The 14,746-nt window shown below is 38.1% G+C and overlaps 1 protein-coding gene across 1 annotated transcript in view; it reads right to left on the reverse strand.

The window, feature by feature from the left end:
• The window catches only part of LOC145996975 (uncharacterized), a 55,467-nt gene that overhangs the window by 21,172 nt on the left and 19,549 nt on the right, over nucleotides 1-14,746 (reverse strand). The gene's annotated exons all lie outside the window — the stretch shown is intronic.

A 14,746-nucleotide genomic window follows, 5' to 3' on the forward strand; every position in this document is an offset into this window, starting at 1 on the left:
TGATACAGACCAGGCCCTTCCTTCCCCCCCCCAAAAAAACTATCAAGGGCAAGGTTCCTGACAAGGCTACCTACAGGAAGTTTGGTGGTTTAGCTCAACAAGGCCAGAGCCTTGGCCGTGAATATTCTGGGGGGCATCCCAGACGATAAGCTCGAGGTCTACGGACCACAAGCCTTCGTCATGGTCAGCAAGGCCATACCTCCCCCCCAGAAAGGACTGTCAGCTAAAATAACCACAAGGTTGTGGTATACTAAGTTGGGTTGGGAATTGAGACTAGGGATGGCCAAACGGAACCGGATCCGAAAAATCCGGATCCAAAAGTTACGGATCTGGATCTGGATCCGAAAATACCGGATCTGGATCCGAAAATTCTGGATCTTGATCCGGATCCGAAAGTTCCGGATCTGGATCCGGATCCGAAAGCTTCGGATCTTGATCCGAAAGCTTCGGATCTTGATCCGGATCCTAAAATCCAGATCCGGATCCGAGAGTTTCGTATCTCAATCCCATTATAATATTACCACACCTTAAAAGGTATTATGATCTTCGATTACAAAGAAATTTTTCATTAGTTAGTCCTACAATAATTTTTTTCAAGTGTTGTTCCTAAAATACTTTGCTACGCATCGGCTAACACACACGTGCACAAAAATAATCTTACTTGTTTAACATAAAATGTCAGAGGTGATTTTGTAAATGCCATTGAAACGAATATGTATTCATTCGAATGTATTGGAAATGGAAACAAACATAAATGTGAGACATTCCATTCCAGGATGAAACCTTTAACGCATTTAACCCTTAAACGGGCAAACATTTATGACATGCTCAAAAAAATTAATTAATAGGATACATGCTATGTTTTCAGTATATTTATGACAAAAATATTTTATTTTAACATTTTTATGTATTACATAATGAGATACATAATGTGTCCTGTGAGATACATTGCCCATTAGAGACATACATATAATTATACATAGGTAAACCGTGCTCCTACAATGATTAGAATCGTACCACATAAAATATAATCGTTCCACATTTCTTTGTTAGTATAATGAATATCCAAAAATATATTTACTAAGAAAATGAAGAAAAACGTAAAATTAAGTATTTTTATGTTATAATAATGTGCTACAATCACCGATTACATAACGTTTTACAGACATATGCTTGTTATTTATCTTCTACCTACTTTTGGTGAAATGCTATGAAGCAGTTCCTTGTTTTTGAACCTGTCAACCATTCACACATAATTTGCAACAACCTTTCTCTGTAATTTTTGGCCAATGCTCAACACTGTCATATCTTATATCTTGAAGTGGACGTGGTGCTATTCGATGCTTTACTTATTTCTGTGGTAAGTCTGTTTGAGATTGTCTTCCTCGTTTTGGTGTATGTGAGTGAATGAGACCATTAGCTATGTCCATCCTGAAAGTTTTCAATGTTTTCAAACTTTTTCTTCCTGTTGCTTCGACATCACGACGATCCTTGGATATACAAGAGCTAGCCAGAGTCACATTTTATTCTGTCCACATGGGTGGTGTGGATCTGACAGATATGCTCATTGCATTGTACAGAACACCTCTGAAACACGGCTTGAATCTGGAAACAAATTCTTGAGTCATCGTAGATAATGATTTTCTTCTTTTCGAAGAAATGAAATTGAAATAGGAAATTATGTTATTGTTTGCATTTATGTTGGATAATTGTAATTTCTAATCGTTGAAAGAAATACAAGATGCACTAAAGTCATCCTGTGTCAAAATTGATGTATCTCTTCACATGATACATTTACTGGTTTTCAATTTTCAAATTTGAAAATTAAATGTGGCATTATCTGAAATTATCACAAATACGTGCTTTTACTTTTTTCTTCCCTCTTCCGATTTTGTCAGTTTTGTTGCTCTGTGGGGATGATGTTAGTTCATCCTAACTGGAACATTGTTCCTCACCAAGAGATGGCAGTTCTGGTGGTGGAGCATGATCTGGATCAATGTTACTGTCATCGCAAGAAATATCACCCTCGTCGCTAGATGAGAATCCAATATCTGACAAATTAGGATTTCCAGGAGGAACCATAAAACTTCCATGGTGGTATTGTGATATCCTGTGAAAGAAGAGGCAGTTGTATGAAAACAAATGTAAAATGCAGACAAAACATTTGCACATACTCTAATCGAAATTATTATTTTAGAAATGGTGTGACTATTCATGTTGTTCAAAGTGGAGTCAACGTAAGTGGTCATAATATTCTAGTAAAAATGAAAGAGAAAATATTAAGAAACTAAAACGAGAAAAAAGAACGAGACACGATGCAATTTCTTTTACAATGAAACTGTATTTCTACATATCTTCATATGTAAAAAAAATTGTATATTAGAAAATAACCTTACAAATTACAACAACATAAAATACGACATTTATACTGAGCAAAAGCAATGGTAGAGTACACAGAATGATCAAGAGAACACGCATCCTACATGTATTTCCTTCTGTATTTGCATGGAATGTGCAATGTATCCCTGTAGATACACACAAAGAAAGAACTGGCTCACAACGTACTTGGTAACAATTTCAAGTATTTCAACTATTAGAAGTTTTCTAATAACTTCAATACACATTTATTTCATGCTCACGTCTTACAAAACAAAATAAAAATATTTTTATTTTCCTGTAGTTTACGGTTATTACAAGCATAAGAAAACAGTTTTTTCTTTGTGACGTTTCAGGAGAACACACGCTCCTTTCATCAGACATTTATTTTCATTTTGACTAAAGATACAATTATAACAATGGTTAGTAATTTTTAAACAAAAAGAATCCGTTATATAATGGATGTTGTCAATGTTACATTGTTGTAATATAGCAACTTAACTGTGAAAAAAGCAGTCTATTTTATTTTTATTTTAGAATTTTTTAAATTATGAATCCCAAATATCATCAGGTAATTCAAATTCATCATTGTTTTCACAAAGTCTCTTGATGTTTTCTGTTACAGAAACTCAAACAGAAACTAAAAAATATTGTTTGGAATAGTGAGTATCGTATTGCAAGTTTTGATGTAGAAAATTTATATCCTAGTGTCCCAATAGAAGGTGCCACAGATGCATTACACAGATGGCTTATTGAGATGAAGGTTAACCCAGTAGAATCATGGGAAATGGTTCGATGGTTTACTGTATGTGCAAATTACAATTACTTTATATTTGATGACAAAATCTATCAGCAAAATAATGGTCTATCAATGGGAAACCCAGTATCCGGAATCATCTCCAGCATTTTCCTTCATTACATAGAATCTCCAATTGTTAATGCGATAGGTGCGGATATCAAACTCTACATCAGATATGTAGATGATGTGCTAATTATTGCTAAAAATGAGAACACCATCATGGACGTATTTAAATCGTTAAATGAATCACATCGTCGCATAAAATTCACTTGCGAACCCATGAATAACAATGTAATTTCTTTCCTTGATCTGCAAATTAAGACAACTGACTCAACAATTCAAACATCAGTCCATAGAAAAAAATTAGCGGGGGAAAAATACATCCATGCCAAATCAGAACATTCGCGTATAACAATGGATAACATATTTTTAAATTTTTTCCTGAGAGCACAAAGACTATGTTCTAATAATGAGGATATCAAAAATGAAGAAGAAAGGCTCTTTAATATAGCAAAAGAAAATGGCTTTCACACTAACAGAATAAACCAAATCAAAAAACAAGTTGCAAGAAAACTAAAGGAAAAGAGAAATACAGACAAAGATGAAAAATCTGTTGAAAAGAAATTTGTGTGCATTCCATTCCACAAGGGATTCTCACATAAAATTGCAAAAATTTTTAAAGGTTTTAATTTCAAAATTGTTTTTAAAGCACCAAGAAGTTTGGAATGTACATTTAATGAATTCAAAATGAGAAACTCGCTACCAGATGTGGAAACCACAGGAATATATAATATAAGTTGTTCATGTTCAAAAGATTATGTGGGACAAACAGCAAGGAAAATGGCAATAAGATGGCACGAACATGATTTGGACATTATAAATCTAAACCCAAGAACAGGTTTGTCAACTCATATCATCGAAGAGAAGCATTTGATTAAAAAGAGAAGGGTTTTAAAAAGATTAACGGGAAACACAGAGTTGAATGTCTGGGAAGCCTCGTTCATTGCAGAAGAACACTGGAATAAATTAAATAATGAAAATGGTAACATAGATCCAGTGTGGAGTTTTCTTTTTCACAAATGGAGTAAGCCACCATCTTTAAAATTTAATGTAACAGAAAACATCAAGAGACTTTGTGAAAACAATGATGAATTTGAATTACCTGATGATATTTGGGATTCATAATTTGAAAAAAAAAACAAAAAAAAACAAAAAAAAAACAATGTAACATTGACAACATCCATTATATAACGGATTCTTTTTGTTTAAAAATTACTAACCATTGTTATAACTGTATCTTTAGTCAAAATGAAAATAAATGTCTGATGAAAGGAGCGTGTGTTCTCCTGAAACGTCACAAAGAAAAAACTGTTTTCTTATGCTTGTAATAACCGTAAACTACAGGAAAATAATTCTATCATGCAAGCAATGCGTACATACAAGAAAAACAAAAATAAAAATAGGTCAACAAGAAATAAACTTACCACCCCATTGTTAGATCTCCTACTGCAAGATGCCATGTTCCTCTCCATGCAACTGTGCATGCAGTTCTACAAACATCCAACAGTTGGCACACGAGTAGAATCGTCAAAACGCACGTATCTCACGATCCACACTGCCCGTTTGGTCAACTCAAGCGCAGAGATCGTTTAAGAATGCATCGAATGCAGTGTATCCCACAAGATACAACGGCCAATTAAGATAGAAATGTTATACAAAAATTATACAATTTTTCTACAGTTACAGTTTTACAAATTGATATATGCAGTGTTATATAATTACAAAGTGTAAGACTAAGAAGGGAGGTTATCTAAGTGTTCCCCTCCGATTTCCATGAAACTTGGCAGGTGTATAGTGGAGCCCAACGGAAGAAATACGTATTTTTTGTTTCAGCTAAAATACTGTCTTAGGGGCAAAACCCCCTCAAATGTCAAGATGAGGACAAATTGAAGTGAGGATCTGACCCCTGTGTCCCCCTCCGATTTCCATGATACTTGGCAGGTGTGTGAATAAACGGGCCCAAAGGAAGAAATACGTGTTTTTTTTTCGGCTAAAAACTGTTTTAGGGGGCAACCCCCCTTCAAATGTCAATATGAGGACAAATTTAAGTAGGCATTTGTCCTCCGTGTCCCCCTCCGATTTCCATGAAACTTGGCAGGTCTATAGTGGGGCCCAAAGGAAGAAATACGTGTTTTTTTTTTGTTTCAGCTTAAAAACGGTTTTAGGGGGCAAAACCCACTCAAATGTCAAGATGAGGACAAATTTAAGTGGGCATTTGACCCCTGTGTCCCCCTCCGATTTCCATGAAACTTGGCAGGTGTGTGTATAAGCGGACCCAAATGAAGAAATACGTGTTTTTTTTGTTTCGGCTAAAAAACTGTTTAAGGGGGCAACCCCCTCAAATGTCAAGATGAGGACAAATTGAAGTGGGGATCTGACCCCTGTGTCCCCCTCCGATTTCCATGAAACTTGGCAGGTGTATAAAGGATCCCAAAGGAAGAAATACGTGTCTTTTTTTTGTTTCGGCTAAAAAAATTGTTTTAGGGGCAAATCCCCTCAAATGTCAAAATGAGGATAAATTTAAGTGGGCATTTGACCCCTGTGTCCCCCTCCGATTTTCATGAAACTTCGCAGGTGTATAGAGGGTCCCAAAGGAAGAAATACGTGTTTTTTGTTTCGGCTAAAAAACTGTTTTAGGGTGCAAAACCCGCCTCAAATGTCAAGACGAGAACAAATTGACGTGGGGATCATCTGACCTCTTTGTCCCCCCTCCGATTTCCATGAAATTTGGCAGGTGTATAGAGAGGCTCTATGCCCCCTGTTTCTTCCTATGCCATATTTACGTACTTTCGCGGTCAGATCCCCACTTCAATTTCTCCTCATCTTGACATTTCAGGGGGGGGGGGTTGCCCCCTAAAACAGTTTTTTAGCTGAAACACAAAAACAGGTATTTCTTCTTTTGGGCCCCTCTATACACCTGCCAAGTTTCATGGAAATCGGAGGGGGAGACTTAGACCTCCCTTGTAAGTGTATTAATTAATTACAAATCGTGCACGCGCACACACACACACACACACACACTATATATATGTGTGTGTGTATATATATATGTGTGTATGTATGTATATATATATATATGTATGTATATTAGCAGGTAACAATATGTTATAAACACATTCTTACTTTCCAAAGAAGCGCATGTGGGATGGCAAAAGGGATCCGGATCCAGAAGTACCAGATCCGGATCCGAACATTTTGGATCCGGATCTGACAGTACTGGATCCGGATCCGACAGTACCGGATCCGGATCCGACAGTACCGGATCCGGATCTGAAAATTCCAGATCCGCGGATCCGGATCCAAAAAATTTTAGGATCCGGATCCGCCAGGATCTGGCCATCCGGATCATCCCATCCGGATCTGAAAATTCCAGATCCGCGGATCCGGATCCAAAAAATTTTAGGATCCGGATCCGCCAGGATCTGGCCATCCCTAATTGAGACAAGGACGCCCATGTTAATAAATACTAGGAGAATCATAGAAAAGGGGCTGAGTCCAGATACTCCGAGAGACGACAAGAGGCTGCGCCATAGCTCGCTGCTCCTATCTTAGAGGGTAAGCCTCAACTTAACCAAGTGGTGACACTTGGGACTTATTACTTATAGGAATAGCTCAAGTCACTAAATGGCCATAGAGATAGGGAGTTAGTCTATAATCACTACTGTTAACCATTAGAATAATAAATAACAGATATATATATTAAACGGGTTGTGTATTAATGTCTACCATCTGAGAAAATAGTCCCCCTCGTAACGCCAGACACCCCGCAAGCGTTACAGAATGGTGGAGGTGCGGTTCTCTGCTTACAGCTGAGGGAAGAACCCAGTACCTTGCTACGTGTTTTTACGGTTCTCTCTGTTTCACAGTGGAGCAAATATCACGCGTTCCCTGACGAAGGCTTGTTTGAAATTTTTAGGTTTGGTTTGGTGAAGTTGTCTCTGGTGCTTTCTTGGTGGTCTGTTATTCGAAATGAGGTAGTTTGTCGAAACTTGATTGTTGTGTTTTGTTAAGATGTCCGCTTTGTCGTTGTACAAAAATCGAGTTGTTTAATGGTTCTTACGCGTCAACAGACGTCTGGTGAACGCAAACCCCTACTTACTGCGACCGTTACGTGTCCACTTCCTGCTTGCTCTGAGGAAGCAATACGTACACCTCTACCTATCGAAACTGACATACTAGAAATGCCTGACCCTGCATCTGCAGCTACTAATTCGAATCCCGCCATGTGTTCTTACGCTAGAACCCCGTCTATTCAACCAGAAAATTTCAACGCGGATCTGGGAGAGAGTATATCTGATTTTTTTTAACACATATCGGAGAGTATCCTCAATTTTAGGGTGGACAGACACACAAAAGGTCACATTTTTACCGGCGTATCTAAAGAAAAGCACGTTAGCGTATTGGGATTTAAACCGTGAAATGCTGGAAAATTTGCAAGGTTTTGCACAAGTTGAAGAAGCGTTAACAAAGGCTTTTCAACCTCTTTTACCGGTAGGACAGGCTTATCTTGATCTAGCTGCACGAAAGAAACAACCCGAAGAGTCAATAGAGAATTACTTTTATGTTGTGTTGAAAATGTGTAACAAAGCAGATCCGAATATGAATAACGAAGGGAAAATTAATTTCATTTGTAATGGGTTACAAGCGCAAGACGCCAAGAAATTAGTAACTATGAAAGCACAAACATTGGACGACTTATTAGCCAACTTGCGACTTTTAGAGCGTGCTAAACGACAAGCTGACATTGCTTCGCGATCTTACGTGCAAGTTGTAAAGGGATCAAATCCCGGACAGATAACTTTTTCAGGACCATTGGAAAATCAAAAGTGCTATGTGCATGCGATGGAGCAGTCTCAAATACCGGAAAATCAGAGACAAGAAATTAGATGGAAATCTCATTCGCAGCGAGGTGTAGGAAGAGGCAGAGACTCTACATCTTTTAGAGGAAGACCTAATAACAGTAACAATGGTAGAAATGGTGATAGGCTATGTTTTACGTGTGGATCTAAATTTCATTTTGCGCGTTACTGTCCCAACAAAGGATCATACCCCTCAAATAATGGATATTCGACCACCCGAGGATGCGGATCTTTTTCAATACAAGGCCGTGATTCCAGGGGTCATAATCATAGGAATTATGAGCGAAATCCTAACAGAGGGCCACGAAATCCTTCTCCTTTTCCAAGAAACTCAGAAAACCCAAACGCATAATGAGAATACGCCACAGGGGTCGCCTTCGCCCAAGTCAGACAAAACCCCTGAAAGAACGATCGTATCGTGCAGAAAATTGTTCTTCTTTCTCATTAGGAAACGAAAACTATAACAAAAGACCGATGATAAATGTAAAAATTTTGGGGAAAAAGTTTCAAGCACTTATATACACAGGTAGTACTTGTAGTTTGTTACATTTTGGTATGTTACCTCGCAATATTAAGATTTCTGCTAGAAGGACAGGTTCAGTAACATTGTCTACACTATCGGGTGTTGCCTCAAGGAACACTCCAGTTTGTAACTTTTATTTTTGGATTGGATCACATAAAATTGGTATGCAAATGGCAGTCTGTGCAAATCCTTCATTAAGAGACCGTATAATTCTAGGCGCAGATTTCTTTAACTTTTTTGTTAGATATTTAAACCCAGCAGGAGTAATGTTACGGAAACCTCAACCATCTTTTGTACCGTACGTTCAGGAAAAACACACAACTAGTGTGAGTAATGAGATTCGAACCCTAATACGGAAAGACGACCAATGCAAAAACACGACTACACGATCGCCACCCGGACAAGACTCAGTATACTTACACAAGAACTCTATAAAAGTTCCATCTATGTTCATACCTCCTAAGAAATTCGTCGCATTTGCTTCCAATACTAATCGCGACCGGAAATTGTCTCGCGTAGTTTGCAAATGCCGACTGGAAGTTAAACCGGAAGAAACATCGAGTGCGGCAAGCTATAACCTTCCTTCAGGTCGGAAAAGTATTTCAATGACATATCCTAGTGACGTAGCAGATAAGACTCTCTTCGACGAACTTCCGCACTTAGAAAAGGAAGACAACACGACAGACAGTGAAGCCACACCCAAATTTAAAGTTTTCTCTTCGCATTGTGCAGTACTAAAACCTTACGAATACACAGAATTAACTATAAGTTTTTCTTCGTCAGTCCCCTCTAACAAAGATTTACTTCTTGAAGTAAACAATGGACTTTATGACCAATATCGCTGTTTAGTTCCTAGGCTACTCATAAATTCGCACACCACATCTTGTATACCTATTATTAACATGAATCATTTTCAGGTTACTTTTCCGCCAAATTGTGTAATTGGAACTTTGTGCAAGCCGGAGGAAATATTTCCTCCCTCTACTTCGTTCATTCAAAACGATTCGCGGCTTCAATATGTTGACGCGATAAAAGACGAACACCTGAAAAGTTCTTTCAAGTTTGAAGATAAAGACTTTAATGTAGAAAGGGACTTAGATATTTCATCAGATATCACAGAGGTACAAAAACGTGAGTTACTGACATTATTAGAGAAATTTAAACATTGCTTTGTATCATCTCCTGAACAATTAGGTGTAACTAATGCTTATGAAGTCACTATTCCGCTTACGGATGATATTCCAGTCAGGCGCATGCCATATAGGGTGTCTCCAAAACAACGGGAATTTATAGAATCAGAATTAAAGAAAATGCTTTCTTTAGGTATTATACAGGAATCGGAATCTGAATATGGAGCACCTATTATCCTTGTAGCGAAAAAAGACGGTTCTTGCCGCATGGTTGTTGACTTTCGCGGAATTAATGCAAAGATGAAGGTTCCAAATTACTGTCTACCAGTAATCTCCGATATAATTCATTACCTGAGTGGTGTAAAATACATTTCTACGCTTGATCTTTTCTCAGCGTACCATCAGCTGAAGATTGCAGAAAAAGATAGGCACAAAACGGCACTGGTTACCCCTTTCGGAACCTTTGAATATACTAGGCTACCTTTTGGCTTGGCTAACGCCCCAGCAGCTTTTCAGAGATGTGTAGATAAAGTTTTTGCAGGTTTGAAGTGGAATAGTTTGTGTGTTTTTTTGGATGACATAATAGTATTTAGTACCACCTGGTCAGAACATTTAGAGAGATTAGAAAAAATGCTTCTTTCTTTAGAGCGTGCTAACTTAAAGGCTAAGCCTAGTAAATGCCATTTTGCCTTTGGAGAAACTGAAATTCTTGGTCATGTGATAGGACGAAATGGAGTCGCCACCGATCCAAAGAAGGTGGAAGCTATCAGGAATATTCCAGTCCCAACGAATCTAAAACAGGTTAGATCATTTATTGGCTGTGCAATTTTTTTTCGTAGGTTTATAGAAGGCTTTTCATTAATTGCTAAACCGCTCACTGATCTTACGAAGAAAGGCGTACCTTTTCAAATAGGAGAAAAACAATTGGCTGCATTTAATCAGTTGAAAGAACGACTTTCGTCCGCCCCCTTGTTGCGATATTTTGACCCGGCGTTGCCTATAGAGCTTCATTGTGACTCCTCAGACCTTGGATTCGGGTCAATGTTGCGTCACGTGATAACGGACCCACAAAATGAAAGGAAAACCATCACCCAACCAGTATCTTTTTGTTCACGGTTATTCACGGGACCCCAGGTTAACTATAGTATTTGCAAAAGGAAGTATACTGTCTTGTATTTTCAGTGCTTCACTTTCGTCAATACTTGACAGACACTTTCTTCACAGCAGTAGTAGATAGTGCAGGAGCTTGTTGGTTACGAACAGCGAAGGATCTCACCAATCGTATGGCTCGCTGGAGCATAAGGCTTTCTGAATATAAGTTCGGCATAAGACACCGTCCAGGACGTCTTAATTGTGTTCCGGATTGCCTTAGTTGCAGTGCTACAAACCCACTAACAGAAGAAGAGCGAGATTTTATCGACCACGGTGATATAGTAGGTATTATCGATCAACAGGTCGATAAAGTGGTGAATGATCGAGCAATTGAAATAAGAACACGTCAATTGCAAGACCTTAACGTAAAAAGGCTAATCGAGTTAAAGGAAACTGGTCCTACCCATCTTTCCGTCCGTTATTTCGAAATAGGAAACGGCGTACTATATAGACGCAACGGCAATAGGAAACTGCTAGTCATCCCTGATAATATGGTAAATGACGTGTTATCAGACATACATGACTCCCCATACACAGGAGGTCACGTAGGTCAAACAAAATGCTTACAAAAAGTAAATGATAGGTATTATTGGAAAACAGCACGTAAGGATGTAATAGATTATGTACGCTCATGCCAGATTTGCCAGGAGAAAAATACACCAACAGGTAAGAAACAAGGATTTCTTCACCCGCTACCTGTCGGGAATATATGCGAATCCTGGAGTTCGGATGTTTTTGGACCAATAACACCTAGTAATGGATACAAGTACATTATATTCGCTGTCGATATGCTCTCTTCGTGGGTGGTGGCTCAACCCCTTAGGAGCTTAACGGCAAAGAATGTAGCTTCATTTTTCGTCCAGAAAATTTTTACTATCTTTGGGCCGGTTTCTACTATTCTTACCGATAATGCATCAGTGTACAAAGCAACTTTGGTGGAAAATATTTTGAGCGAACTCAAAATCAAGCATCTAAATACAAGTGGGTACCACCCTGAATGCAATGGCAAGGCGGAACGGGTGAACCGTAGCTTTGCTAATATTTTGAGCAAGTATGTTGCACGTCATCAGAAAGAATGGGTATCTTATCTGAACCTCATCGTCTATGCCTCAAATTGTAGTGCACTTGACGGCATTGGGCTAAGTCCATACGAAATTATGTTCGGAAGAAAACCGACGTTTCCCCTTGAGGCTGGATTAAATTCAAATCAAACAGACCCATTTACTGAGAAATATCGCACACACGCACGCTCCATACAGGTTTTAGTCAAGGAATTGCATGATAAACGGCATCATACTGCTAAAAAACGCTACGACAGTAACCGAACAAAACCTTCATACGCGAAAGGTGACTTAGTTATGGTATATATGCCTGCCAGGCAGAAAGGGCTTTCAGATAAGTTGAGACGCAAATATGATGGCCCTTACCATATTGTAAATGTTAGAGGAAAAAATGTTTACGATGTAGAAAGAGTAAAAGGCAAGAAAACATTGCGGGTAAACATATCTCGTTTAAAACGGTACTGGACACGTCCAGCACAGCAAACAGAGTAGAGAAAGTTCATTTTATGCACCACAGTTAATCGGGACGCCGATTATACGTAATATTATGTTAGAATGATCTAGTGGATATTTTAGTATGAAAAAATTGATTTAAATACTGAAGAACAATCGCGACTCAAATCAAGTGTTTTGATTACCAGGCAGGTATCATCCAAGTGGTAGTCAAAGTTTGTTATTTTATACTGGCAATCAATCAATGTGCAATTGTAGTTCTAGCTCGTAGACGAAATGTATAGGTTTCCTAAGACTATATGTAGATGCATTCTTTTTTTTCTTCTCTTTTTACACTTGTTGGATTATCGCAACGCATACGATTGGCAGGAGGAAAAGACGAAACTTAAGTCCGGATAAACAAGAACATCAAATAGCTGCAGTCGTCTTCCTTTCCTTTTCCGTAGTGCGTAATCAGCAATAATATCTTTTCTCCCCCCTCGTTTCATCAAACTGCGAGCGATTCGCGGTCACGCTGTTATCTCGTTTCCGGTAAACAATCCTCACCGTAGCGACTTTCTGTGCTGAAACGAGCTGCAAAAAATTTGCTTCTTTTTATATAACGCACATCAGGTAGCATAATAAAATAACTATGAGCAGTCGTATTTCTGCCACTACGCAATATGTAACAAAGTTATTATATATTTGTTTTCTATTTTCTTTTCTAGTTGCCGTATGATATTCCATTCAAATTGGTCACGTAAGAAATTAAAGTTTTTATGCGCGTGTAATATACGCAAGCTATACAATACTCGTAAATCAGCAAATAAAACACAAATACAAATGTAAACTGTGTATCCGCTTAATTCGCTTCGATAATCTTAAGGCTTATATGCTTTATACACGATCTTTTTTTTCTCTGTTGTAATTGCTACATACCCTTGTAGTTTAATTTGTATTTTCATTTCCGTAGTTCATTAAATTAAGGTCAAGTGGAACTCACTGCGTATTTTCTTTTCTCTTTCTTAAATTCTATGTCTAACGGTTATTTAGGAAAAATTACCATCGAGGGATTGGATTTAGTAATAACGCCTGCAGGACCTCAATTCCAATCAATCGTCCAAGGAATAGCCTCTCAATTAAATGTTCCGTGCTCCAGAGTTTTAGAACCCTTGAAAATTGAACAAATAAACAAGTATCTAGCTGTTTTGTTCAAAACACAGTCGGCCGACAAATTCTTTTCCGATTGTACAGAAATTGCCAGAAATTTTATTCGAATTCATATGAAAGCAGGAATTTACAGGAATTTTTCGCTTGATTTCGGCGATAAAGATAATTTGGAAGTATTACAATTGTCGCAACAACTAAATGAGTTTTTAATACCAAAGGCACCTTCAGAAGTCCTCACTTCGGGAAAGATTGATTAATGGTTATAGAGATGCAATTCTAATTGTTTAATGATATTTTTAGTAAAAGTGACGTTTCCTTTGCATAAGAATTATAGTAGTACAATTAGGACCATCAAATGGTGTTACATATATATGTTTGTACCCTGCATACCCTTCGCCAGATATGGCCATTCATGTTGACCATTGGTTATACAGATTGACCACGGAAGTCTTTGAGATTCCTAGTGTCGGAAATATCCGAAATTCAGTGTGTGAACAAGTAGTGTCTGCAGAAATTTTATTATTTATTAAATTTGTGGATAAATGCTCAGGAGAAGCTGAAGAAAAGGACAATTTCCTGGAACAGTCCTTGGGGCACATTAAATCTTTTATTTTAAAATGCTATGAAAGTTACCAACTAGACTTCACCTTTGATTGTGAATTTAGTGTCGCCTCACAAACATTAGATTTATTTGCGTACTAAAATGAATGGTTCTCCAGTTCACCCAGACATGGACGTTGCAAGTGTAGACTCATTTTCTAGTCTCACAACGATTCCTTTCGTTCCATCCCCTCTTGCCATGTCAATATCAGAAGAGGATTATGAGGATGATATTATTAATTTCATTTCTACAGAGGACTTTGAACGTGACTTTCTGCCGGAAGTCCCATCGCTACCTCTACATTTCTACGTACCATGAGCAGTAGATATTCAGGATGCTTTCATGCCTTCAAACCCAGATGAAGAAATTGAATTACTGATATTCGTTTTTCTTAATGTGGATTTCCCGGGAGCATTTGTCGCTGGTGACAACCCCTATGTTGAGGAAGGTCTCAATGTTTTGCCCGCGGTACTTCCGCGTGATTCCGCGGCATATTTGTATGTTGTTCATGACATTATCACCTTTTTGCGAGTAGGATTACATAGGTTAACTACTCAACAATTAAGACTCACTTGGCTCGACG

This window comes from Lepisma saccharinum, chromosome 13 (genome assembly GCF_977018435.1).
Source record: "Lepisma saccharinum chromosome 13, izLepSacc3.1, whole genome shotgun sequence".
NCBI lineage: Eukaryota > Metazoa > Arthropoda > Insecta > Zygentoma > Lepismatidae > Lepisma > Lepisma saccharinum.